The sequence below is a fragment of the Barbus barbus genome (assembly GCF_936440315.1).
Source record: "Barbus barbus genome assembly, chromosome: 14".
Taxonomy (NCBI): Eukaryota; Metazoa; Chordata; class Actinopteri; order Cypriniformes; family Cyprinidae; genus Barbus; species Barbus barbus.
Genome location: NC_136742.1, coordinates 4648558 through 4675349, shown reverse-complemented (window position 1 = coordinate 4675349; position 26792 = coordinate 4648558). Strand labels below are relative to the sequence as shown.

Below are 26792 nucleotides of genomic sequence, written 5' to 3'. Positions count from 1 at the left end.
GGAAGAGTTTCAGAAGGTGAAACCTTTGTTATTAGTGGGAGCTGATTATCCTCATCTTCTTTGTTCCAAAGAGCGAATACGTTTCGGTCCTCCTGGAAGTCCAGCTGCTTTACATACTCGCCTGGGGTGGACATTGCAGGGACCGACTTCTTTGGGTGAGAAGACTAATTCAATCACGCAGTGTTTCTTCCAAGCTTCACTATCCATGGATCAGTTGCACCAGGATGTGGAGAAATTATGGAAAGTTGATGTACTTCCTTTCTCTCAAACTCCAAAGCATGCCCTGCGTTCTAAGGAAGATAAGGAAGCTCTCGAGTTCTTGGAACGGGAAACAAAGTGTGAAGAAATTAATGGAATTAGAAGATATGTGACTCCTTTACTGCGAGCTAAGAATGCACCAGTACTTAAAGTACCATCCGAGGCAGTAATGCCAGCTTTGCGTCGACTGGAAAGACAGCTGGCTAAGGATCCAGATCGTGCGGTTATTTATGAGCAAGAGATTCAGAAACTCGTTGAAGCTGGATGTGTGAAAAAGCTGGAGCCTAATGAGATTGAATTCAGTGATGAAGCTTGGTATATTCCTCACCATCTTGTGGAACATAATGGCAAGCACCGTTTGGTATTTAATTGTTCCTATCAGTATCAAGGTGAGAGTCTGAATGCATATTTGTTACCTGGACCAGTGTTGGGTCCTTCCTTGATTGGAGTCCTACTACGGTTTAGAGAACATCCGGTTGCTATCAGCGGAGACATCAGGTCTATGTTCCATCAAATCCACCTCTTGCCTTCTGATTCATCACTGTTACGTTTCTTATGGCGAAATATGAGAAGAAATGACTCCGCAGATGTTTATGAATGGCAGGTTTTGCCATTTGGTGCTACTTGTAGCCCTTGTTGCGCTACGTATGCCCTTCAGAAATGTGTGCAAAACCTTCCGGTCGAATTTCAAGATATCCAATCTTCTGTTCTGCATTCCTTTTATGTGGATAATTGTTTGCAAAGTTTCCCAACGAGTCAAGAAGCAAAAAAGATGCTCATGGATTTGCGTTCTTTGTTAGCTGAAGGTGGGTTTGAAATTCGGCAATGGGCCAGTAATCAAATCCCAGTGGTGAGCCATTTACCAACTGATGCACGTTCAGTAGACACTGATCTATGGTTGAGCCGTGACTGCACCGATCCATGCGAGAGTACACTTGGATTGAGTTGGTACTGCTTGCAGGATACTTTGAGTTATAAGCATCGTCCAGTGGAGTATGATGTTCTAACGTTACGTGTTTTGTATCGAATGCTTGCTCGTCAGTATGATCCACTGGGTTTCATCATTCCATTCACGACACGAGCTAAAATTCTTTTGCAACAGTTATGGATGAAGCCTACCAGAGAATGGGATGATCCAGATATTCCAGAAGGAATAAGGGCAGCCTGGTTTGCATGGGAAAGTGAGTTACCTGATCTGGTTAGAATCCAAGTACCACGGTGGTATGGTCCAAGAAAGAACTGGGAAGATCCAATTAGAAGAGAGCTTCATATATTCTGCGACGCATCTGAGAAGGCGTATGGCTCAGTTGCCTACATGCGACTGATTAGTGGAGATGGTCAGATTTCTGTTTCTCTTGTCATGGCTCGTTCAAGGGTAGCACCAAAGAAGACCATTTCTATTCCTCGTTTAGAACTGTGTGCTGCTCTGACCGGAGCTCAGCTAGCAAACTTGTTGCAACAGGAACTCACTTTGGATATCAAAGCAGTGACATTATGGTCCGATTCTACAACTGTGTTGACTTGGATCCAGTCTGAATCCTGCCGGTACAAGATCTTTGTGGCCAATCGCATTACAGAGATTCTTGAATATACTAGACCGGATCAATGGAGATATGTTGACACTGCAAACAATCCAGCAGATGACATCACTCGAGGCAAGAAGCTTTCTGAATTGTCTGCTACAAGTTCTTGGTTTCAAGGACCTACCTTTTTACACTTGAACTCTCAGCAATGGCCAAAATTGCCAGCTTCAAGTCTGGATGAGGTTGGTACAGAACTTAAATCCTTGTTCTGTGGACTTAATCGGGTACCAGTAAACTCTCCAGCTTCTGATAAGCTTCAATTTAATACCTGGTCAGAGTTGATTGCAGCGACAGTTGAAACTCTCTCTTTGGTTTCTGGCGACGACACTAAACCTTTCCAAACGCAAGCAGAATTGCATCTCCTGCGTCAAGCCCAGATGGAGGATTTCCCTGAGGAATATAAACTGCTTAAGGATGGTCATGAAGTTCCTCGACAAAGCCGTTTAGTTCACTTGGCACCCGAGTATGATCCAGTGACAGAGCTGATAAGAGTGGGTGGACGACTCCGTCAAAGTGAAGATTTGGATTCTGAAGCTATACATCCCATTGTTTTAGACCCAAAGAATCATATTACCAAACTTTTAGTTGCTGACTTTGATTCAATTTTGTGTCATTCAGGACCACAAAGAGTGTTCGCCCATCTTCGTCGGAAATACTGGGTTTTGAGAGGGCGACAGTTAATAAAGAAAATTCAGAGGTCATGTCTTGAGTGTAGGAAATGGAAAGGTATGCCCTCAGTCCCTAGAATGGCTGATCTACCGGTGTCCAGACTACGATTGTATAAGCCTCCCTTTTGGTCAACGGGTATGGATTGTTTCGGGCCTTTAAGCATCAAAATAGGTCGCCGTCATGAGAAAAGGTGGGGCATTATATTTAAATGCCAGACAACACGGTGTATTCATTTGGAGCTACTTTCGGGTATGGACACAGATAGTTTCCTTTTGGCTTTGCGAAGATTTGTAGCTCGCAGAGGTCGGCCCTATGAAATATTGTCTGATCAAGGGACTAACTTTAAGGGAGGAGAAAGAGAACTTCGGACAGCATTTTCTCAGCTTAGTCCCTTTTTTCAGGAGATGCTTGCCCTCCAACAAATTAAATTCTCCTTTAATCCACCATACTCTCCCCATTTTGGAGGTACTTGGGAAAGAGAGATACGATCTGTTAAGACCGCGTTACAAGTGGTTCTGGGAACACAAGTTGTTTCTGAGGAAGTTCTGTATACTGTGCTTGTTGAAATTGAGGAGTTGTTAAACTCAAAACCTCTTGGCTACGTATCTTCGAATATTTCAGATCTTGATCCCATTACCCCAAATATTTTATTGATGGGGCGGCGAGATGCATCTCTCCCGCAAGTGATGTATGCAGATTCAGAGCTACTTACCCGTAGAAAGTGGAGACACAGTCAAGTTCTTGCAGATCGATTCTGGGCCAGTTTCATTAAGGATTATCTTCCGAATCTTCAGATTCGTCAAAAGTGGAAATTTGATGGCAATCCTATTGTGCCTTTGACGAAGGTTATGATTGTGGACCCCCAGCTTCCTCGTGGACGCTGGCTGGTCGGGACCGTTAGTAAGACTTTATCAAGTTCTGATGGGAGAATAAGAGTTGCTGAAATTCTGAGTGATGGGAAGCATTTAATTCGTCCAGTCAGCCGTTTAATTGTTCTTCCTGAATTGATTGATGGTGAAAGTACAGTAGTATGAATTTTCTTGTATGCAAATGTTAACACATTTGGGGGCGGCTGTAGAAAATTATACTGTGATCTGATTGGTTGACTGAGTCCTGATAAGATCACCTGTGGTCTTTTACTAATCAAGCCTCTGTTTGTGTGAGAAGCTGTCTCTCTACTCACATGGCCTGTGTGGAATTGTTGTGTTGATGACAATGTAAGTTTCTTTTGATTTACTTGATTTGTTCAAACTGATTTATGTATGATTTGTGTTAATGTTATATTGTTTCTATTTGTTTATGGGTTATCAGAAACCAACAATTACCAGCACTTGGTATCAGAGAAATGTCTACTCCTACATGTTGAGAAATAAACTGGAAACATGAGATTGATGACTGAATGAGTTTTAATGGATTCACCATTCCGGTAGCAATAGCCAAACCAGCCTAAAAATCCTTTCAATTTTGTACACTGACCATAACATTACATGCACAGTTTTATTTGCGCTTTCATATGAAATGATGCAGGCTACAGCACGCGCTGACGCCTTTGTGCGTGCAATTGACGAGCACAGTACCGTTTTCACACTCGTTTGACTTGCACCTGGCGCCGAAGTGAGCGTCTGAAACATCTACCATTTGATGTGCTCAAAGACGTTCTGCAACTAAATAAATGCACTTCTTGTCAAGAAAAAAAAAGAGACGGTGGCAGCAGTTGTGAGTGGTGGCAAACCCTGGCCCCGCCCCTGCGTTAATTATTTTTAACGCATTAAACTGAAAAAATTAATCGCCTGCATTAACGGGCTAATTTTGAGAGCACTACTGAAACAGACAAAACACCTTGGGAGAAACTAGGCTCATATGACGATCTACTTCTACCCTGTCCAATTAAACAATCACTGTGTAATTTATGATTCTGCACTGCATCAAAAGTCAGACTTTGTGGATTGATATGAAAAAAAATTTCAAACAGGTTTTTCTAGAGATATACCAAACAAATTTCCTGCTCTTATGCTATTTTAAAACACTTAAAGGGGTCATATGACGTTGCTAAAAAGAACATTATTTTGTGTATTTGGTGTAATGCAATGTTTATGCGGTTTAAGGTTCAAAAAACACATTATATTGCTGCTCCTCTATGCCCCGCCTTTCAGAAACGCGCTGATTTTTACAAAGCTCATCATTCTGAGAAGCGAGGCGTGCTCTGATTGGCCAGCTATCCAGTGCATTGTGATTGGCCGAATACCTCAAGCGTGAGATGGAAATGTTACGCCCCTCACCATATTGTGATGCTGTGTCCCGGTGCTATGACACAAAAACAATAAAACCCATTATAAACGAGGCATTTGTTGCATCCAGTGGGGACATAATTACTGATTGTAATGACTTATACTATCTTTACCATGTCTGCTAGTGATGGGAAGTTCGGATCATTTTACCGACTCGGACCTTTGAGTCTCGTTCAGCAAAATGAACGAATCTTATTTCGAGTCATTTCGTTCATTTTAGCAAAATATAATTCAAATGTTATGCGTTACTTTCCAAACACATCTACTACTTATGCAAACGTTTATCACACTACAAACAATACAAAACTATGCTATAAGAAACAGAAAATATTACTTAATTGTTTACCTGGGTCTTTAATCTATGATTAGCGCACCACCTCTTATCTGACAAGTGTTCGGATTTGAGTCGTTCGTTCATCACGTGACAGCCCCATACGCTTAACCAATGCAGCCTGAGCCGGAAAGAGAATTGATTAGTTCGTCTATATCGAGTCTCGGGTTTGAGTCGTTCGTTCTTTTGTCACGTGACGTGACAGTTTTGGACAGAGAAATTAGTTAATTTACAACCTTCCTTACAAACGGGTGCATAGTCATTATTATTATTATTATTAGAATTATAGTATTATTATTTACTCTTACAGTTATGTGATGCTTTTCTGGTCTCAAATTATTGCTTTTAATTTCTGTCACATGGTTCTTTTCCATAACACCATGTGGTAAAAAAAGATAATAACGAGTTGGTTAACCTCTTCTTGCACTACACATATATCTGCACAGTTAGTTTTGTTTTTTTAACTGGTTTGCACTCTATCTATTCTGCCATGTGCCTTATGCCACTTTATCTCTTTCTTTATTTTTCTACAAACGTCCTCATTTGTATATCTGTATAGTTGTATGTGCATATGTTTAAACTGTATTTATCTGTATTTGAACGTCTACTGTCAGTGTCTTTAATGTTAACTGTATGCACCAAGGGTCTGAGAGTAACGCAATTTCAGTTCTCTGTATGTATGTGCCGTACATGTGGAAGAATTGACAATAAAGCAGACTTGACTTGTTATGCTTTGTTTTTATTTTTTTTTTTTAGTCTAATCTTCATAAAATACAATACCTTGTTGTATTTATGTCTTTTGAGTTAACCCTTTAGATTGGACTATAGTGTTACTTACTATAATTTTGTAACATATGACACTTTAGACATTAACACTCTGTACACACTCCTGAATTGTTTTTTATTGTTTATTTTTGTGCCAGAAAAAGCTATAGCAAAGAGGATAACTATTCCAAAATGAATTTAAACTATTTAAATAAAAAATACAAGAAAATTAAAATATACTAAAGCCACAGAGCCTTAAAAAACTAAAACAAAATACTGCACAACAAGCTAGGCCTTTTTTAAATAAATAAAAAATAAATAAGCTTTAAAATAACACTGTGGCTATATTTTAGAACATGCTTTAAGGCATGTTTGCATTCAAAAAAATGAACAGACCATTTTTATTTCTAGGAAAATGCTTATTACACATATTTTGATCATTTTATGATAATTCTTAAATATGATCCAACATACAAAAAATACAGTTTTACTTTATGGTAGCCTATTTGATATGTACTGATCCGGCAAGTGGTCACGTGACAAAAGAACGAACGACTCAAACCCGAGACTCGATATAGACGAACTAATCAATTCTCTTTCCGGCTCACGCTGCATTGATTAAGCGTATGGGGCTGTCACGTGATGAACGAACGACTCAAACCCGAGACTCGATATAGACGAACTAATCAATTCTCTTTCAGGCTCAGGCTGCATTGGTTAAGCGTATGGGGCTGTCACGTGATGAACGAACGACTCAAACCCGAGACTCGATATAGACGAACTAATCAATTCTCTTTCCGGCTCACGCTGCATTGGTTAAGCGTATGGGGCTGTCACGTGATGAACGAACGACTCAAACCCGAGACTCGATATAGACGAACTAATCAATTCTCTTTCCGGCTCAGGCTGCATTGGTTAAGCGTATGGGGCTGTCACGTGATGAACGAACGACTCAAACCCGAGACTCGATATAGACGAACTAATCAATTCTCTTTCCGGCTCACGCTGCATTGGTTAAGCGTATGGGGCTGTCACGTGATGAACGAACGACTCAAACCCGAGACTCGATATAGACGAACTAATCAATTCTCTTTCCGGCTCACGCTGCATTGGTTAAGCGTATGGGGCTGTCACGTGATGAACGAACGACTCAAACCCGAGAATGCTGTGCAATGCGCATACGCGACTGAACGAATCACTCCCCGAGACGACTCGTTCTTCTCGAGTCACATTAAAGATTCGTTCAAAATGAACGAATCGTTCAAGAACGACCCATCACTAATGTCTGCATTTGTGATCGGAGAAACGACAAACAACAAGCAGTACTCTACACTGCTCAAAACTCGCGTTTGAATCGTCAGTGGCAAATTCTTTAAATAAGAAATCATACTTACAGGCTGTGAGTCAGAAGCGGCAGACTGTCCTTGCAAAGTTGGAATTGCCCCACTTTGTAGAGACAGTCTTTGTGCAAGCCAGCATTGTAGGCTACTCTTCCAGGTTCAGGAAATAGTCCTCTGTAAAATGCGCTGCACACACTCTAATATTTGGATTGAACTGTTCTGGAACAGTGTTGTAAATACAACATAACCACTGATTTCTAGTTGTGTCCTCTTTTGGAAGCCCAAACATAGTACTTTCTCTTTCACAATGAAACACCATGTCTCCACGACACTGCGCCGGCGGCAGCAACAATACTACAGCGAGAATAATAGTTCCGCCTTCTTTCATTGCGTATAGGTTTGGGTGGTGTTTTGCAAATCTTCCCACACCGTGATGTAGACATGTGGGGCCGTGTTTAAATGTGTTCGAGTCTTAACTTTTATAAAGAATATCTCTTTGGTTTTGAGACTTTAGTCTTTGCAACTTCAGGGATCATATGACCCCTTTAAACTCTAGGCTGTATGTGATTTCAGATGTTTTGCTAAAAACTGCACGCCCTTTCTTCAAAACAAGCAACACCTAGTTCACGGCATACAGCTGTTTATTATGCCGTTTGTATACTGAGCAGATTACTGTAGCAACTTACTAATTAAACTATTAAAAGAGTCACCTGGGAGCTGTTAAGATCCTATAACGAGTCTGCAGTTGACTTCAGAAAAAAACCTGTCCTTTAATCTCTCCCCAACATCTCATAAATAAACATGTGGATTCAGCATAATGAAGTGGGACACTGGAACTGATTGTTGAAGGCGGTGAATTTGAACCCAAGCAGTATTCTGATGGCTGCAGAGGCACTGCTTTAATATGAGACATTTCTCTGACAGGGGTTTACAGTGCTGCTGACTGTTAAATAAAGCATGGCACACTATCGGCAAAGAATTCATTATATGAGGAGATGTCAACTTCCATGGATCTACCATTGGAGAAAGCATAACTGTCAACCCAGATCACGTGTGCCTCATAAACCAATCACATTATAATATTTTACAATGGTCAACCACTGTTTGCAGATACCATCGGAATGAATGGTGTATATGATAAAATAGTAGTAGTGAATATGATAAAATTGTCAGTTTTAAACTCCAAACTTCCACACAAAAGCAGTTTATTCAGTGTACCGGAGCATCTCCTCCACTGACATCCATTAAAAAAAGCATTTTGTTTACTTGCCTTTTTTTGCTCTGCTCTCAGCACAATGAAATATCGTCCAAGATGTTTCATCTCATAAAAATGCAAAGTTGTTTAAGTTTTTTTGTCTTTTAACACACATTTGAACTGATATCTGTATTTTCTGTTAACAATACAACCTGTCACCTTGTACTGTAATTTTGAATAGGGGTAGGCTAGAGGGGTCGACTAAAACAACACCTCCTCATACGATGAAATAATTCACACACTGTAGTGGTAACATTGCAGATTTGCACAACTAATTAGAAGAACATAAAGGAATATTAGGGTAAAATGTAGGACACAAAGGAGCACTTTCACTATTGTGCTTTTCACACAATGTTTTTTGTATAAAACATTGACAGAGCAACATGTTTTGTGGGAAAATATTTTTAAAAAATCGTAAATATAAATTTATGAGGTAACAAGGCCACACTCGGAGTAAAGGCTCACCAACAGTATCATACAAATGCTTATTTGTAATATGCATAACATGTATTATTTGTATAAAGCATTTATTTAAATTTTTATTTTAATATAATTATTTGATACACTGTCATCATGTGATGATCTTAAAAACTGAATATTTTAATAAAACAAATAAAGATTCTGAAAGCTTCTTACACTACTACTACAATTTTTTTAACAGTAACAAATTAAAATTCATATGATTAATATCACATTTTCTACCAGGTAGATACCCAACTTAATAAATGATACTGGAAATTTGGATCATGTCAACAAATGGACATGTCAGTCAGCTTTTTATCACATCAATTATTGTGCCTTTAGCCCCCCAAAATAGGGGCGCTTTTTACCCCAAATGCCATATTTTTACATATGCTTCAGTTATAAAAAAAAAGTTGATTTAATTACCTTGAACTGAAAACCAACTCCAAGATTTTTGTCTCAAAATACGTCTGGTAATTTTACAGTTTTACAAGCATTACTGCTTGTGATCACATCAAGGATCAGCCCAATTTCTAGGTGCACAGGAAAGTGCCATGGGGAGCTTTGCCATCTAGAGGTTCAGAAGAAAATCTAATTCTTTCTACAGGGGCACCATTGAGAGTTTGCTGACCACCTGCATCACTGTCTGGTACGGGAACTGCAGTGCTGCGGACCACAAGACCCTACAACGGACAGTGAACACTGCCGCAAAGATCATCGGTGCCCCTCTCCCCTCCATCCTGGACATTTTCCTTGCACAATGCCCCAGCAAGGCCTCCAGCATCGTGAAAGACCCCACCCACCCCTCCCACAGCCTCTTCCAGCTCCTACCATCAGGTAGAAGGCACCGGAGTATCAAAGCTCGCTCTGTTAGATTGCTCAACAGCTTTTTTTCCCAGGCTGTGAGAGCTCCTAACTCCAATCTCCCTGTCCCCCCACTCACCCAACTCATAAAGTTAACAACCTTTCCTAAGTGCAATTCTGAGTGTGCTACACACAGGTGAGTGGGCTATACAAACCACCTGTAGTAACGCACTCATCCCACTATGTGCACACTAGCCACTTTCTATGAACACTCCCTGCTACAAAGACTCAATAAAAAAAATGTTTACTTGAGCATTGCACTACAAAATAATGTTTACTTGAGCATTGCACTACAAATTTTTTGCACTATGCGCTGCTTCCCACAAAATGCCTCTTTAATCTGCACAACAATTTAATGTACGAAATATATATACAATTTTTATTTCTATCTTTTTGCACAATTTCATGTACAGTATATATGTGAGTTCTTGTACAGTCTCAGTTTGTGTATGTCTAGGCAACTAGGTATAGTAGTTATAGTATATGTATAGTCAGATGCTCTTTTTTTTTTCTCTCTTATGCTTGCATTGTTGTATGTTTATCTTATGTTTAACTAGTATGTAGCACCGTGGTCCTGCGAGACACAACATTTTGTTCCACTATATGTCCACACATGTAGCAGAATGACAATAAAGCTCAACATGAACTTGAACTTGACTTGAAATCAAATGCACCCTTTACTCTGTTGCGCATTTAGCCCTGTTTTACCCAAAATCAAAATTTGAGACTCAAAATACCATAAAGTTTCAGACACTGAAACAAAATGTAAAAAAAAAAAAAAAAAACTGTCATTCTATGCTTTATTATGTGTTAACTTACTTTACTGTGTTTTAGTGCTGTGCAGGGTTGGCAGTGGAAGTGCCGAGCATTTGTGAGAAGCTTGAATTAAATCCTCAAATACTTCAAAGACTATTTGCAAGATGATGAAATAAGCTGTGCCACTCCATTTCGAACCACTCACACCACAGTTTATGGGAGGAGAGAGCTCAGTTACCTCCTCATAAAGAAATGAATCAAAGATACTGACCATTTCAGACTGCATAGTACACACACCCATAACACGCTATTCATCTCTCACAAAATAAAGCTATTTGTATTTTTACAGCAACCAGACTATTTATGACAACTTTAAAAAAAGGCCTCAAGTTTTATTTTCTGTTATCTGCATGTCTGATTTTATATTTTCCTGAGGATGCAGTGAACTTATTTGACTTTCCGCTGTACACCTGTTTTAACCACCCCTCACCATTTTTAGCAGCGAGACCACTAATGAGTATGTGTCCCATGTGGCATTTTTGTGTGGTTTCTAAAAGACAAGAGAGGAACTAAAAGTGCAGTTCCAAAGGGTCATCAAAAAACCCAGCTGAACCTAAACTTAGTGAATAAGAAACTCTGAAAGAGCATCATATGCCACCTTTTAAGCGTATAAAGCTTTAAAACAATGACCTATATGGGAGAGTGGTGGAAGCTGTGCCACTTTTTCCTTTTACTCAATGTAACCATAAATGAGGTAAAGCTAATGCTTAAAATTATATTCCATTATGTCAACTGATGTGAACTGTTATCAAATGAAATTAGAAGCGTCTATAACACAGAGTCACAGACATGTGCAATTTCAAATTAAAGACGTCTTTCTGTTGAGTTTTTCCCGTGGACTGCACACATAAACAAACAGACAGCTCGACCACGAACAAATAAATCTTATGAGTTAGATCTTTTAATCAATTTTTTTTTAATCAAAACTTGCAAAATTATTTGAATCAGTCTGACTCTGTGGCACCTCTAAAAATCTCTCCCTGACAAACAAGAGGAACTTTTTCTATTTCTATTTTCTTAAAAAGTAGTAAAGTCTATCAATTTTAAGTAATCGAATGAGATCATTGAATAATTCAATGAAATTGAGCTGAATAAGGACACTATATGTTTTTCTGTAGGGCTGCTTATCGTTGAAATTGATTTTGTAATTAGAACTGAATTTGATTGATTCCTAATTGATGAATTTTGCAACATTAATGCTGTTTTACTGCCAATTCACAAGTATGTATTACACATATTTTTCAATCTGAATAACATAACTTTGCTTTAACATACAATAATTTGACCAGTTATGTATAATTTTCTTATAATTTTTATAATAACTTTTCTTAATCACAGACAGCTGTATTTGAGCTGATTGTACCTTTTTTCTAAATATATGGTCAGTAACATAGATATAGGGCCAGATTTACTAACAGCTTGTACCAAAGCAAACCGTCTTTTGGCATTAAAATAATACTGTCAGGATTTACTAAAGATGCGCAGTGCAGAATTAGTGCTGAAAAGACGTGGACAATTATTTCTGCGCCTGACCTTACTGACTATGCATTTGTAGGAGTTTGCCTTTCAGACACAAAATTTATGGGAGGAGAGTATTCAAACGAATCACGCAACGTGATTTACTAACGGTTGCGCTCATCAAATTACTGGTATTTGTGCCGCTATTTAACGTCCAAAAAAAGCATGTCTTAAACTATTTTGCACTTGAAATGGCTGCATTTGTTGCTGCTGGAGGAGGCACTGCAGAGAACAGAGAGCGCGTGGTAGTAGGGAGAGGATCTCTGCCACATGTATTAATTTATTTGGAATGCCAGAGGAACACATTATCCGAATCTGAACATATCCTTACGCTAATTTACGTCGGTATTCTTTAATTTGCACGTTGTCAGTAAATCGCCTGCAGAAATTTCCACGCCCATCTGCGCTGTTTTGGAATTGTGCCTTTTTTATTTGCCCTGTTTAGTAAATCTGGCCCTTAGAGTAAGGGTGCGCCGATCCGATATTCAGTATCGGTATCGCTTCGATACTGGCATTTTCTGCTGGATCGGGGTATCGGTCAGACCAGACCGATCCAAATCCGATATTGTGCGTATACTATTGTGTTATCGTTAAGCCCCACAAAAGCCACAAACACATTATAAAACACCATAACGTTTTCGTGCACTATATTTCAAGTGTTCTCAATGGATGAGAACCAGTATGATAGAAGAATGAATGGCAAAAGAGTTAAACAGGGCGTTGGGTTTATGGGTGGGATTTTGGTTAAGATTTAAGAGTCTCAGACGCCAGTTCCAAAGTAAGTCTTCCCTTAACTCGTCCCCGGAGGCTGCGGAAAACCGTGGCCGTAACAATCTGTCATTACAGAAACCCCAACCAAGCTTCCAGATCTCTGGGAGTGAAGGAAAAGGTCTTTGGTATCTGTGCTTAGCTCAAAGACATTCAGATGTGGCGAATACTCTGTGAAATGACACATACATATCTAAACATGCTTGACATATTAATCATGCAAACTAGGCCAGCTGACAAACCAGTCTTAAGAAAGCTGTGCTAGTCTGATTCACCTCCTTTTGATTGAATATGTCTCTTAGGGAACATTTAGACAATATATTCAAACACAGCTAGAGGGAGCACAATGGATTGGAAGGGATCAGAAGGGATTTTTTTTTGTTAAAGTTGGACTCTTTCAACTTGGCAGCCCACCTTAATAATGCAACGATCATAGATGAATACATGCAAACACTGAATATTTAAGCCTTTATTTGTCCAATTAAATAATTTTGTTGAGAAATAAAAACAAATCAATAATAAACTAGACTATGCCCATAAGAGAGGTCTGTCAAGGTGATGACATCAACACCATGTGTCTTGTGCAATCATAGAGCAATTTATTTCTATACTTATTTTACATCTGGACAAACCAGGGACTTATGCAATGATAAAGTCCTGTTTGTGGACTTCAGCTCCGCTTTCAACACCATCATCCCAGATACCTTTCAGAATAAAGTGACCCAGCTCTGTGTACCCACCTCCGTCTGTCAGTGGATCAACAGCTTCCTGACAGACAGGCAGCAGCTAGTGAGGCTGGGAAAACTCACATCCAACACCTGCACCATCAGCACTGGAGCTCCTCAGGGCTGTGTTCGCTCCCCACTGCTTTTCTCTCTACACAAATGACTACACCTCTAAAGATCCCTCTGTCAAGCTCCTGAAGTTTGCAGACGACACCACACTGATCGGTCTCATTCAGGACGGTGACAAGTCTGCTTACAGACAAGAGGTTGAAATGCTGGCTGTCTGGAGCAGTCTTAACAACCTGGAGTTCAACATGCTCAAAAGTGTAGAGATGATAGTGAACTTCAGGAGAAACCCCCCTGCACTCCCCCACTCACCATCATGGACAGCACTGTAATGACAGTGGAGTCATTCAGGTTCCTGGGCACCACCATCTCGAAGGACCTAAAGTTGGACACTCACATTTGACTCCATCGTGAAAAAGGCCCAGCAGAGGTTGTACTTCCTTCATCAACTGAAAAAGTTCAACCTGCTACAGGCGCAGATGACACAGTTTTACACAGCTGTTATTGAGTGGGTTCTGTGCTCCTCTATAACTGTCTGGTTTGGGTCAGCCAGCAAATCAGATAGAAGACTACAGCGGACTGTTAGGACAGCAGAAAGGATAACTGGTGTGCACCTGCCCAGTCTTCAGGACTTGTACTACTCCAGAGTGAAGAAACGGGCAGGTAACATCATCACAGACCCCTCTCACCCCAACCTGTTTGCACTTCTCCCCTCAGGCAGACGCTACAGATCTCTGTGCACTAGAACATCTAGGCATAAAAACAGTTTTTTCCCCCATGACTTGGTTGGAAGATCGGAGTTATCTGGTTGGATGATGCTCAATCAGTAAGTCAGAGAGGTATGATGGAGCCATACCATTTAAAGATTTGTAGACAAGAAGTAATATTTTAAAATCAACTCTGGCAACCAGTGCAGAGAACGTAAAATAGGAGTGATATGGTCCCGTTTTTGAGCACCAATCAGGGGTCCAGCTGCCGCATTTGGAACTAACTGTAATAGGGACACAGCTGATTTGAAATAGGTCTAAAATTGGCTAACACTATTGGGTCTAAATTCAGTTTTTTAAGCAAGGGTTGGACTATATTGCATGTTTTAATAAATTAGGTACAAAACTTGTTTCTAAACAGTGATTTTTCATAATCAGGAGATGTGGACCAACTACATCAAAGACTTGTTTAAGAAAATATGGAGGATTTGATTTTGAATTTTGAAAAATACCTTGATTTTGCTGATTTGACCGCTTTCTGCCATTGAAATAATAAATCTCTTCGGCATTTAAAAGAGAGCTGGAGCGAAGTAAAAGATACTTAGTTACTGTCCACCACTGACAGTCATGCTGGTAAACAGTGATCAGATGTAGAGAGGAGAGAAAATGCTGAGCCATAAGGAAATACATAGACTGGCACACCTTCGCTGTGGACTGTGGCAATCTCCTGATAAATGACTCTGCAATTAAACCATATATTCTCTCATAAAAACTTCAAAAGATTGAAGTTGGCAACTCTCCCTTAAACCTAGCCAATGATGATTGTAACTGCTGTATGAGTCAGATGCAAACGTCAGTAATTCCTTCTTAAGTCAAAAACTTTCACTCTCTCACAGTCATTAAAATACAGACGGGAAAGGCAGTACCTAGGTTAATGACAGGCAAAGCAAAATCCATCCAAATGGAAAGGTTTAACTTCTACACAATACTAGAAAGATCTAGATTTGACATAGGATTTGGAATAATGCTGATGAATACAAGATCTGAGGTTTTCCCTTCAACATTTTTCCAACACCAACTGTTGAGTAATTAGCGATATGGGCAACTGAACAGTTATAAAAAAATGTTTCAGTCCACTTTTAAAGTTTCCGGGAACCAGAAATGAACTTGAATTTACATTTGAGTCATTGTTGATACATGGACCCATGGTTTCCAGTGAGACAAGTCTTTTTTTTTCACATTTGATCAAATTAAAACACCCAACTACCACCCAGTCACCATGAAAATTTTGTGATGTTCTTGTAATGTCACCAAATTTTATATAGATTAAACAGAAAACATCTAATTTCTTGTGTGGACAAAACTGTTACACCCTATTAGGTGTAACAATTACGATATATAAATTGTATAACACGATATGAGCAATTTCATATCATGATCACAATATAGTTATTTTCAGGGCTCTGAACCGGTTCAAGGAACGAAAACGAAAACCGGAAACGAACTAAATTTTGACTGGAACAGAACCGGAAACAGAAACTAAATCAAATTTTATAGTTCCGAACAGAATCGAACATTTGAAATGGCCATTAACCGGTTAATAACGTTATTTTATCGTTCCATTTAATATTTTAAATTTGCTGTCAACCAATCACGAATTCAAGTAGTACAGACTATACAAATGTGATGCTGACACATCCAGTGAGTGAAATGCCCGCCCGTGCTCAGCTGTGAACCCTAGTCGCAATGGCAATGAATTCTGCTACCATCTGTTTTAATGGAAAATCTGACAGGGTAGCACAAATCGCCAGAACACCGGCGTTAGCGTTTATCCGATGTCAGTGTAAGATGGATTCAACAGATCTTACACACCAGCGGTGCTTCGATGAAAGTAAAAGCCAATAAATAATATTTTAGTAGGCTTTACGTCGAGAATATGGAAACATTTGGATTCGTGCCGAGTGAGAGAGGTAGGCATCAGTTTCACCTTTAATTTGTTTTTGGAATGACGTTTTTATAGCCTATAGGCTATCCTTAAGTTTAGAGGATTTGTTGTGGAGAGAAACTAATTACTGTGTTTATTAGGGATGTGCGGGTCTAGTCGACTAGTCGACTAAACGGTACAGCTCCTACTAGTCGACACTGAAAACAATAGTCGATTACACGAGAGAAACCCCCCCCCCCCCCAAAAAAAACATTTTATCATTCAAATTACCATCATTTTAACGTTACATTTTAAAACATTTTAAATAAGTTCAAATAAAACTTTTGAAAAAGAATACATATCAAAATATTTAAATATTTTTAAAAGCATATCTGGGCAGAAACTACATTTTTACCTCAGACCTCTCATGCCTTGTCTTCACGTCAGTTGCGGCGAGCTTAGAATGACCACACGAAAGACCTATGCGTTAGCTTGGAGGCTAGCCAAAGCCAGCAATGTCAATCTTTCATACGTCGCTGCGGTCCGTGATCCCATGCACGCGATCTATTCTTCTGAACGAAGACCCACTTCGGTGGTGCTGCGGGATTTCCAGGCTCTTTTCGAAACTCTCTGCGTGCCCGTGACTTCAGTTCCTGCAGAGCGAGTTTTTTTTTTCAAGTGCAGAATCGTCTAGTCCAGTCTTTCGCCAGACCACGTTAACAAATGTGCATGGAGTAAGTAAAACTTACATTCTTTTGTTTTTAGATAATATGGCCAACATGAAGTAAATTTTTTAAAGCCATTTTAATGCTATTCCTTGATAAACGTTCCTATTTTTTTTTTACTTTTGTTTTTATATGTTGGCTAACTTTATATGAAAATGAAGAATTCTGTCAGTCTATTGATTGATTTTCCATTTCTGCATTGCTCCAGCCGATCTGAATAAATAAGCTATGCACCGGTTTATGTTGAGTGTTAGAGCCCTGCAAAATTATTTTTATATTGTAGACATCTATCCATTAGTGATGAAAAAAAAAAAATCACAGCGCTGGTGGAAACAACAGGAGACCACACGACTGAGAGCAGCTCGATGGTGTTTAGTGTCCCGCAGCAGCAGCAGCTGAATAGTTCTGCGTTCAAATGCACGCAATAGGCTAAAGCTTGCTGCAAAACCCCAGCAAACATAACCATGAATGTGTCTGCGGGAAATAGTAAGGAGATATTTGAACTATTTACTAATAAACTAATGTTTTCTGAGTCCGTGTCGCAAGGATGAAGTTGCTGATCCTGACTCACCGTCTCCTCATTAGACGCGCCTTTAGAGAGAAATGCATCTTTATTGATTATGATTAAGATTATAATAAAAGAGTTTTTGTTTTAAATTTTTTATTTCGTTAAGTGATAATTTAAAGCTTTCTGTAGATATATTTATCATGTCTGTGAGGCATGTATTCGCTCAGCTTCGGTTCATTTTTATGAAGCGCTCCTGTTCGAGACGAGACGGCAGAAAGAACATCATGTTTGTTTTCTTTGTTTTATAAAATAACTACCTTTTGTTGGTATTGTGAGTGCGCACAAATACAAGTAGACCCTTTAAAGTTCGGAATGATGTATTATTCTTACCTTTATCAAACAAACAATAAATGACGGTGTAGGCTATTTTAATTTGTTTCCACTGAAAGCAATGCAAGTGTTTGCTGGTGTCTCCATGTCCTGCAGAGCGCGCTTTAGCTTCCACTCTCTCTCCAAACTCAGATATAGGCTAGCGCACATTATTATTATAGCAGGTTTAACGTTTAAACATTGTTATATACTTGAACTGTTTTATTATATCTATAGATTTTATTTTAGGCAAGTCGTGATGATATGAGAAGGCTAAATTGATCAAACATAGGCTATGATCAGCTCATGCCGCTGGCCGCTTGGTCGTTACTTAAAAAAAAAAAAAAAACGTATAGGCTATTTAATGAACAAAAATGCTCCCAACGTTTTTCTAAATTAACTTAATAAAAAAACAAAACGAAATATAATAATTTTGCCATTACACACAAAACGGAACTATTTTAATAGCCGAAACAGTAGTATAAACTGTTTTAGGAGAAGGGGGAAAAAAAGGGCTCGGGTCGGAAATTCTGATAAGCTGTCGGACGTGGGCCGGGCCTAGCCTGAGCGTCTCGGGCCAGGGCCTAAATTTGAGTGTATGCTTCTGTTGAGTGTATATGCTCTTTATTTTTTTCTGTTTAACGACCGCCTAATATTAAATGATGATAACGCGAGGCAAGCATAATCATGACCTATTTTTAGCAGAATTAATTGAGGGATTTGACAGTGTGATTCAAAGATTTAAGTATTTCAAGTGTAGGCTGTTATATAGACACACGCACTTTTTTTTGCCATTTTTGGGGGTTTCTATCTTTTAGACTAGTCCACTAGTCGGATACAAAACTTCAGTTTAAACAACAGTCAAATTAGTCGTAGCGCACATCCCTAGTGTTTATAATGTTTGTAAACATTTTTGATTTACCGGCATTTTAGCCTACATCATTTCTGAATAATAGGCTAATAAAATGCAGGCTCAGCCTTTGTTTTTTTCCCCCCTCAAAACATTTTATAGAAGTAGCGTTTTTTTGTTTTTTTTTACAATTTGCAGCAAACATCTTTAAAAAATTATTTAATGTCTTTAAAGCATTAATAGATTTTTTTTATTTTGTTTAGTAGCCTACATTTAGAAATGTAAAAATCTAGAAAAGATGATGCTTTTGGGTTAAGATAGCTACCATCTCTTTCTGTATTTTTTTTATTTTTTATTTATTTTTCTTTTTGTGTAAAGAAAACACAGTACTTTATTATTATTATTATTATTATTATTAAAGGCAAAGACAATTTTAAAAATAACGGTATTAACCGTTATTTTTTCTACTCAAACCGGTTTCGGAACGGTAATAATACAGAAGAACGCAGGAACGGAAACGTTAAAATATCTATTCTGCTCGGAGTGAACCGATTGACATTTTTTTTCGTTTTCAAGCCCTGGTTATTTTTGCTTTTAACAAGGTTTTTATGATATCAAAGTTGTTGATACCATAGAATTCTTCATAATTGATCACAGAAAGACTAATACAAGCCTAAAAAAGAAAACAAGAAGAAAAGCTCAATGAAGATAAGTAACTAATTACAATAGGATAGCAATAGGACAAAAACTACAATAAATAAATAAGAAAAGCTACATACATTGTATAAATTAATCAAAAACACTGCATAGCTTTCACTTTGTAAATTAATTTTCTTATTATTACAGTTACAAAAGTAATTTTCTCTCACTGTTGTTTGATTAACATGAATGACAGACAGGAGGAATAATAGGCAGCTTCCGAACATCCAGATCCAATATACTGTTACACATGCATTTTCTTTCTCAGCTCTTTACTTTCACTTAAGACCTAAATGACAGTGTTTACGAGGATACTTGCAAAGACGGGCATTTTCATACATATGTGTATTTAACCGTTCAAGGCCAATGAAGCAACAATATACTCATACAGTCCATGAGCAGCGAAATCATGTGTGTGGCCTGCGTGCGCCGTTTAGACTACGCTCAGAAACAGACAGCGCGCACATATAGTGCTGTTGTTTGCATTTAAAAGGCTTAAAATCACTCATTTTTAAATAGCAATGCTTATCTGTGCAAATTATACATTTTCGTGACCACAGCGCATCGCAACTTCAACTGCGCTAAAGATGACACGAAAGTCCAAATTCTCAATCGGTTGACAAATTTCTATCGCTCAATCGTGTCTACCAGTAGGACTGTGATGGTATAGGATTTTTACTTACTGTGGTGAAGAAGCAACAAATTATGCGGTTTGGTGGTCAATCTGAGATTTAATTTGATGGAAATTGAGGTGTTATTTCAGAAATAAACATGATTTCTCTCCTCACAAATCAACTCGCATTCACTTACATATCCCCTAGGTGGTGACAGAATTAGTGCATCTTTGAACCTAACATACAAGCTAAATACTTAAGTACTGTTAAAATCAAGTATTTTAGAACCTACTCAAGTGATGTTGAATTTGGTGACTTGCAGCCTGCATGCAGGTATCTCTACTTTTACTTAAGTATGATTTGCAGGTACTCTTTACACCTCTGCACTGCACCATTTTCTTCTCTCTCTTTGGAGTAAGACAAGCCAGTTTTTGGATGAAAAGGGTCATGCAATGAAAGAACTGTTGGACCCTAAGTGGCTGGCAACTTTGGCGTCTGTAGTTGACAAAACACCTGAATGCACTGAACATCAGGCTTCAAAAAAAAGACCTGTCACAAAGTGAAACCAATACCCCACATCTCCATGTGCTACAAGAGGTAATGGACTGTTTCTCACAGGAAATGTGGGCTTGTGGGAAACAGTATGTGAAAATGATTGAAGCCTTCTCTGTTGTGTTAAATTGGCATTTTAAGGATTTTTCCATCATTGAGCAAGAAATGCATCTTTTGATGTCTCCTTTCTTTGTGGATCCCAACATCACCACCTCTTGCTTATCGACTTCAGAATAATCGAAATTCAGAATAAAGGACAAATTCCCCAAATGTTGAGTACAAGGCTTAAGGATGTTGAGCCACTTATCCACATATCTTTGAGAACAGTACAGTAAATATATTAATGTTACATAATCATTTACAAGCCTGTTGAGTTTATGCTATCCTACCCCCTTTAAAAAAGTTTGGAGACCCCAGGTCTTGAGCATCAGTGAATGTTTGCAACCTTTGTAATACTTGTGTAATTTGAGTCCCTCAACTATCCTGACTGTGAAAACCTGGATCTCAGCACACAGGCACTTAAAAAAAAATATATAGAAGATGCTTAAAAAAAAAAACAAATAATAACAATAGTATGCAGTTTAACTCTCAACTCCTCTGGTGTGTTATTGCATGACACTGTCATTGTTCAATTCCACATATGTGAAGGACAAAGTAAATCTGGAACACACTGTGTTCTTACAATAAAGTTATGACAACATCAGAGTGAACTGCACTAAAACAGCAGAAATTGGTGCATTTTATAAGCCAAATTCCGGAAATGTTGGGACGTTTTTTAAATTTTAATAAAATGAAAATTTAAAGAATTTCAAATCACACGAGCCAATAGTTTATCCATAATAGAACATAGATAACATTTTTAAACTGTTTTAACTGAGAACATTTGCCAATTTTATGCACAAAATGAGCTCAATTCAAATTTGATGCCTGCTACAGGTCTCAAAATAGTTGGGACGGGGGCATGTTTACCATGGCGTAGCATCTCCTCTTCTTTTCAAAACAGTTTGAAGAAGTCTGGGCATCAAGGTTATGAGTTTCTGGAGTTTAGGTGTTGGAATTTGGTCCCATTCTTTCCTGATATAGGTTTCCAGCTGCTGGAGAATTTGTGGTCGTCTTTGACGTATTTTTCGTTTAATGATGCGGCAAATGTTCTCTATAGGTGAAAGATCTGGACTGCAGGCAGGCCAATTCAGTCAAGTCAAGTCAAGTCACCTTTATTTATATAGCGCTTTTAACAATACAGATTGTGTCAAAGCACTTAACAGTATCAAATTGGAGGATAGAGTGTCAATGTATAATAAGATTAAACACTCAATTTTCAGTTAAAGGCATTTCATTATTGAATTCAGTGATGTCATTGTCTAGTTCAGTTTAGTTTAATTTAGATTATCGTTCAAATCAAGTGTCCCCAATTCAGCACCCGGACTCTTGTACTACGAAGCCATGCTGTTGTAATAGCTGCAGTATGTGGTTTTGCATTGTTCTGCTGAAATACACAAGGCCTTCCCTGAAATAGACGTCATCTGGAGGGGAGCATATGTTGCTCTAAAACCTTTCAGCATTAATATTGCCTTCTAAAACATGCAAGCTGCCCATACTATCCACTTATGCACTCCCATACATCAGAGATGCTGGCTTTTGAACTGAATGCTGATAACACGCTGGAAGGTCTCCCTCCTCTTTAGCCCGGAGGACACGGCGTCCGTGATTTCCAACAAGAATGTCAAATTTGGACTCGTCTGACCATAGAACACTTTGAAACAGTCCATCCATTCTCGTTTAGCTCTCAGCGAAGGCGGTCGCATTTTTTCTCTCCCCTCACCTTCCCTTCCCTGCTTTGCTCTCTTGTCTCGTCTATTGTCTATTGTCTAATACTTGAGAGACTCACTCTGCACTGCTCTCCAAACTGAAAAATCATGGATTTGATCAACTGGTCTCTCAATGCAATTGACACAATTTTCTCAACGAGAAGTCTAGGTTCGGGGGAACCTGATTGTCCCAACGGAACTTTCGCAGCTGGATATACGATGGACGCATGGGAAAGGTGGCGGGTCGTGTGTCTGGTGGCTCTTTCCGTGGAGGACATTGAAGATATCTACCTATTCGGAACCATGATAACAGGTCTTCTGCTGATTGGATTAGGCTTTGCCCTGGGTTATCGTAAAATTCAGGAAACGGGTACAGCTTTCAAAAGCCTCACTAGGCTGCCCGTTATGATTGTGCCGTGAAAATTGGAATACGGCTACTCGCACCAAGACTAAACAATCTTATCTTCTTTTGGCTCTCTCAAAACACGACCTCGGACAAGGCGTGCTGGGAAACAACCCGGGAAGAGCACTGCTGTGTGGCGCTCTCACATTACTTCCCTGACCTCTTCCACAGACTCCTGCAGATTGTTGACCCTGTCTGGGTCCTGATCAAGGCTGTCTCCATAGCAACATGCTGTGTCGCTATCACACTCTGCGGACTGAGACAACTTGATTTGTATGCCAGCGTGGCGGCTCCAAAGGCACATACACACATACGCACATACACAGATATGCATTCACCTCCTAGCCCCGTTCCCTCGCCTTCGCCGCTTTGTTCCGCCAGCCTGACAAGCGGGTCCGTCCGGCACAGAGAATGGCTGCAGGACCGGATGGCTGCTTGCCGGAACTGGATTACTCCCCTGTTGCAGTCATGTGACTTTGTTGTTGATTGACTGTGCTTTTTGTTGCTGGGGTGTTTTTTCTGTTCTCACACTGTACTCTCATAAGGATATAGTCTGTGAATTATTTTTTTTCTCCCCCCTCTCCTCATGTCAAGCTGTATCTCTTCCTATAATACCTACATTTCACTGCTGGTTATACTCTGTATGATTATGTATGTGACAAATAAAATTACTTACTAAATGAACCTTGGCCCACAGGACACGACGGCGCTTCTGGACCATGTTCACATATGGTTTCCTTTTTGCATGATAGAGCTTTAGTTGGCATCTGCAGATGGTATGGCGGATTGTGTTTACCGACAGTGCTTTCTGGAAGTATTCCTGGGCCCATTTAGTAATGTCAATGACAGAATCATGCCGATGAGTGATGCAGTGTCGTCTGAGGGCCCCGAAGACCACGGGCATCCAACAAAGGTCTTCGGCCTTGTCCCTTACGCACAGAGATTTCTCCAGTTTCTCTGAATCTTTCGATGATGTTATGCACTGTAGATGATGAGTTTTGCAAAGCCTTTGCAATTTGATGTTGTTTTTAAAGTATTCCACAATCTTTTTTTATGCACTCTTTCACAGATTGGAGAGCCTCTGCCTCTCTAAAACATCCATTTTAAAGCTAATCATGTTACAGACCTGGTATCAATTAACTTAATTTGTTGGTAGATGCTCTTCCAGCTGAATCTTTATCAAATTTCAGCCCTTTGTTGCCCCCGTGCCAACTTTTTTGAAACCTGTAGCAGGCATCAAATTTGAAATGAGCTCATTTAGTGGATAAAAGTGTAACATTTCTTCGTTTAAACATTTGTTATGTTCTCTATGTTCTATTGTGAATAAAATCTTGGCTCATGTGATTTGAAAGTGTTTTATTTGTCATTTTATTCAAATTTAAAACATGTTCCAATATTTCCGGAATTTGGGTTGTACTTAATTTCTAGTATTTTTTTTTTTTTTTTTTGCATATACTGTATGCAGGTAACCCTGACTCCTCTAGTGCAACTACAAACAGTGGCAAAAAAGGATCTGGGTCTAGTTTGTGTTGTACAACAGAGTGTCAAATACAGATTGCCACACATACTCCGACTTGGGACCAGATCAAGTGCATTAGCAAACCATCTGCAAATTAGCAACTCAGGTGCCTCGTTCTAGGATAGGGTTCTAGTTAATTTAACTTTAGACATATGGGCTCAGTGCCCTACTTTGCCTAGTAGGAGGACACGGCAGGTCTTCTGAAAGTGGCTAACAAAGATCTTTGCCCAATAAAAAAAATAAAAACATTTAACACTGCCACTAGTACTTGTACTGTACTTAGGCTTGATGTCGACCATTCCAAATATATGATGTCTGGAGATTTAAAGAAGCATTTGATTGTTGATTGAAGAGTTCTCCTTGCTTTTATATATATAAAAAAAAGACTAAAACATTCAAGCATTGAAAGGAAATAGAAATGGGAGCAGCCCGGTCGAGTGCTGTGAAAAAAATATATTATTTTGAGTACTGACGAGTTAGTAACGGTTCTATTATTGTAGTTTCTCTACTGCCGTGATGCCATCAAAACAGACCTGAGGCCCAGTGGAGCCTTGTATGAAAGGTAGAAGGTATAACATAAAAATAAATATTTTAGATTAATCTTTGTCCAGTGTTTCAGTCAGGATTAAAGCAGGCCTGAAGTTAAGAGGCCATTAAAATATGCAAAAATAACTGTGGTCACAAAATGACCTGCTTTGAAATCTGTGCCCAGTGTCAAGGCCCAGTTATTGCCCATATCAATATATAAACATTCAAACATGGCCTATTTGACCAAATAAACAATCACTGTACCCACCCCACAAACAAATATCGCCAAATATGTTTGCAAAAATGAAGGACTTTGTTCCTGCTTTCCTTTGATTTTAAACACTAGGTCCTCGGCCTGTGTTTGATCGAAGAATAACAAAGCTGGCATACTTATCTCATAGCCAGTACTAAAGAGACTACAGCCCAAACAACATCAACCAGTATTTACATTAACTTTAATGCTGTGTATGTTCCCACCCAGAGCCAATTACTGCCATGTTGAACTGAGGGACCTTGCCATTAGTTCACTTCTCTAACTGGCCTGAAAACCTCTAACTGGCCTGTGTGAGCTGTGTGTGTTTACATGCACAACCCTATAAATCTGTGGAAGGTCATGTGAGGTCATTTAGTACTTTTTTGGCAGATACAGTATATGCATTTAAACTAGGCAGTATTTAAAAAAAAAAAAAAAAAATATATATATTTGACAAAACAATATTTAACAGCTTTTTCTCTTCAGAGTGATAAATATCCCTTATTCTCATGTTCCTCTAATGCCACCTGTAACTGACTAAAAAGTAGACGGTGACATAACTATTATTCTAATAATTGGTTAATCTTCCAATTATTTCTTCAATTAATCAGATTAAAAAAATAAATAAATGGTATATAGTTACTGTGTCATAACGGTGTTATTTTATAATACAATTAGAGGTCATAAATGTTTTAAGCAAAACTCACACCTTAATTTTTAAGTTTACAAAATAAAGTTGTATAGTGATTTAATAAAGGACACAGTATTTTATATTTCAATACGGGATGGTTTGCAACCCTAGTCATTAGTGTGTCAGTACAGTTCATTTAACAGCGCTATAGTTGAGATGAATTCATGTAGGAGCGTTATGGGTTTCTCTTCTCTTTCTTTCTCTAATGAATCCAGACTAGGTGGAGACCAACACGTTGAACTTTCCACTGTAAAATTACTTTGGTCATAAAAAGGATTTCATCATGGTTCCATGGCTTCATCTGACAAGTTTAACATGCATCAAAACATAAACAGTGGGAAAGTTGCCATTTCAGCATATGTTTTGTTCACATGATCACTACAGATTAAGACTGATAGAAAACTACAGTTGAAAAGTTAATTGAAAAATCAAGTACATAAAAAAAAAAAAAAAAAGAGAACAGTTATTTAGAGTTGTAATAATATTTCACTATATTACTGTATTTTTTTGATCAAATAAACAGAGCCTTAAAGATTTCTCTCTTAGTGATCCCAAACAGATTTCACACTGGACATCAGGTGGAGACAACAAAAACGGTTTACTGTACAAAAGTAAACAAAAACATCTGTTAGATCCATGCTCTGTTGTCAGCCAAATTAAACAAATTTGTTTCTAATCTTACACAGTCTAAGTATGTATATGTGAGTATAAACGAAAGCAAAAGATGTGTGTGCAACATTTCTCTCACACAATACTCTCTATGTACACCTACGGATATGTGTGTGAGGAAAAGGTACAATTAATGTTTGTAAGGATGCAAGCAACTCAATGGTTTCCAAGCTTGTTCCTATTGTTTACCACTGTAACCAGTCAAATGCAAATCTCTTTTTAGAAATAATTGGTGCAGCCAAACAGAAGTAGAAACAAACACTGT

The 26792-nt window shown here is 38.7% G+C and overlaps 1 protein-coding gene across 1 annotated transcript in view; it reads right to left on the bottom strand.

Moving 5' to 3' along the window:
- LOC306879862 (5'-nucleotidase domain-containing protein 1-like) overlaps positions 1–26792 on the bottom strand; it is a 75821-nt gene that overhangs the window by 26402 nt on the left and 22627 nt on the right. The gene's annotated exons all lie outside the window — the stretch shown is intronic.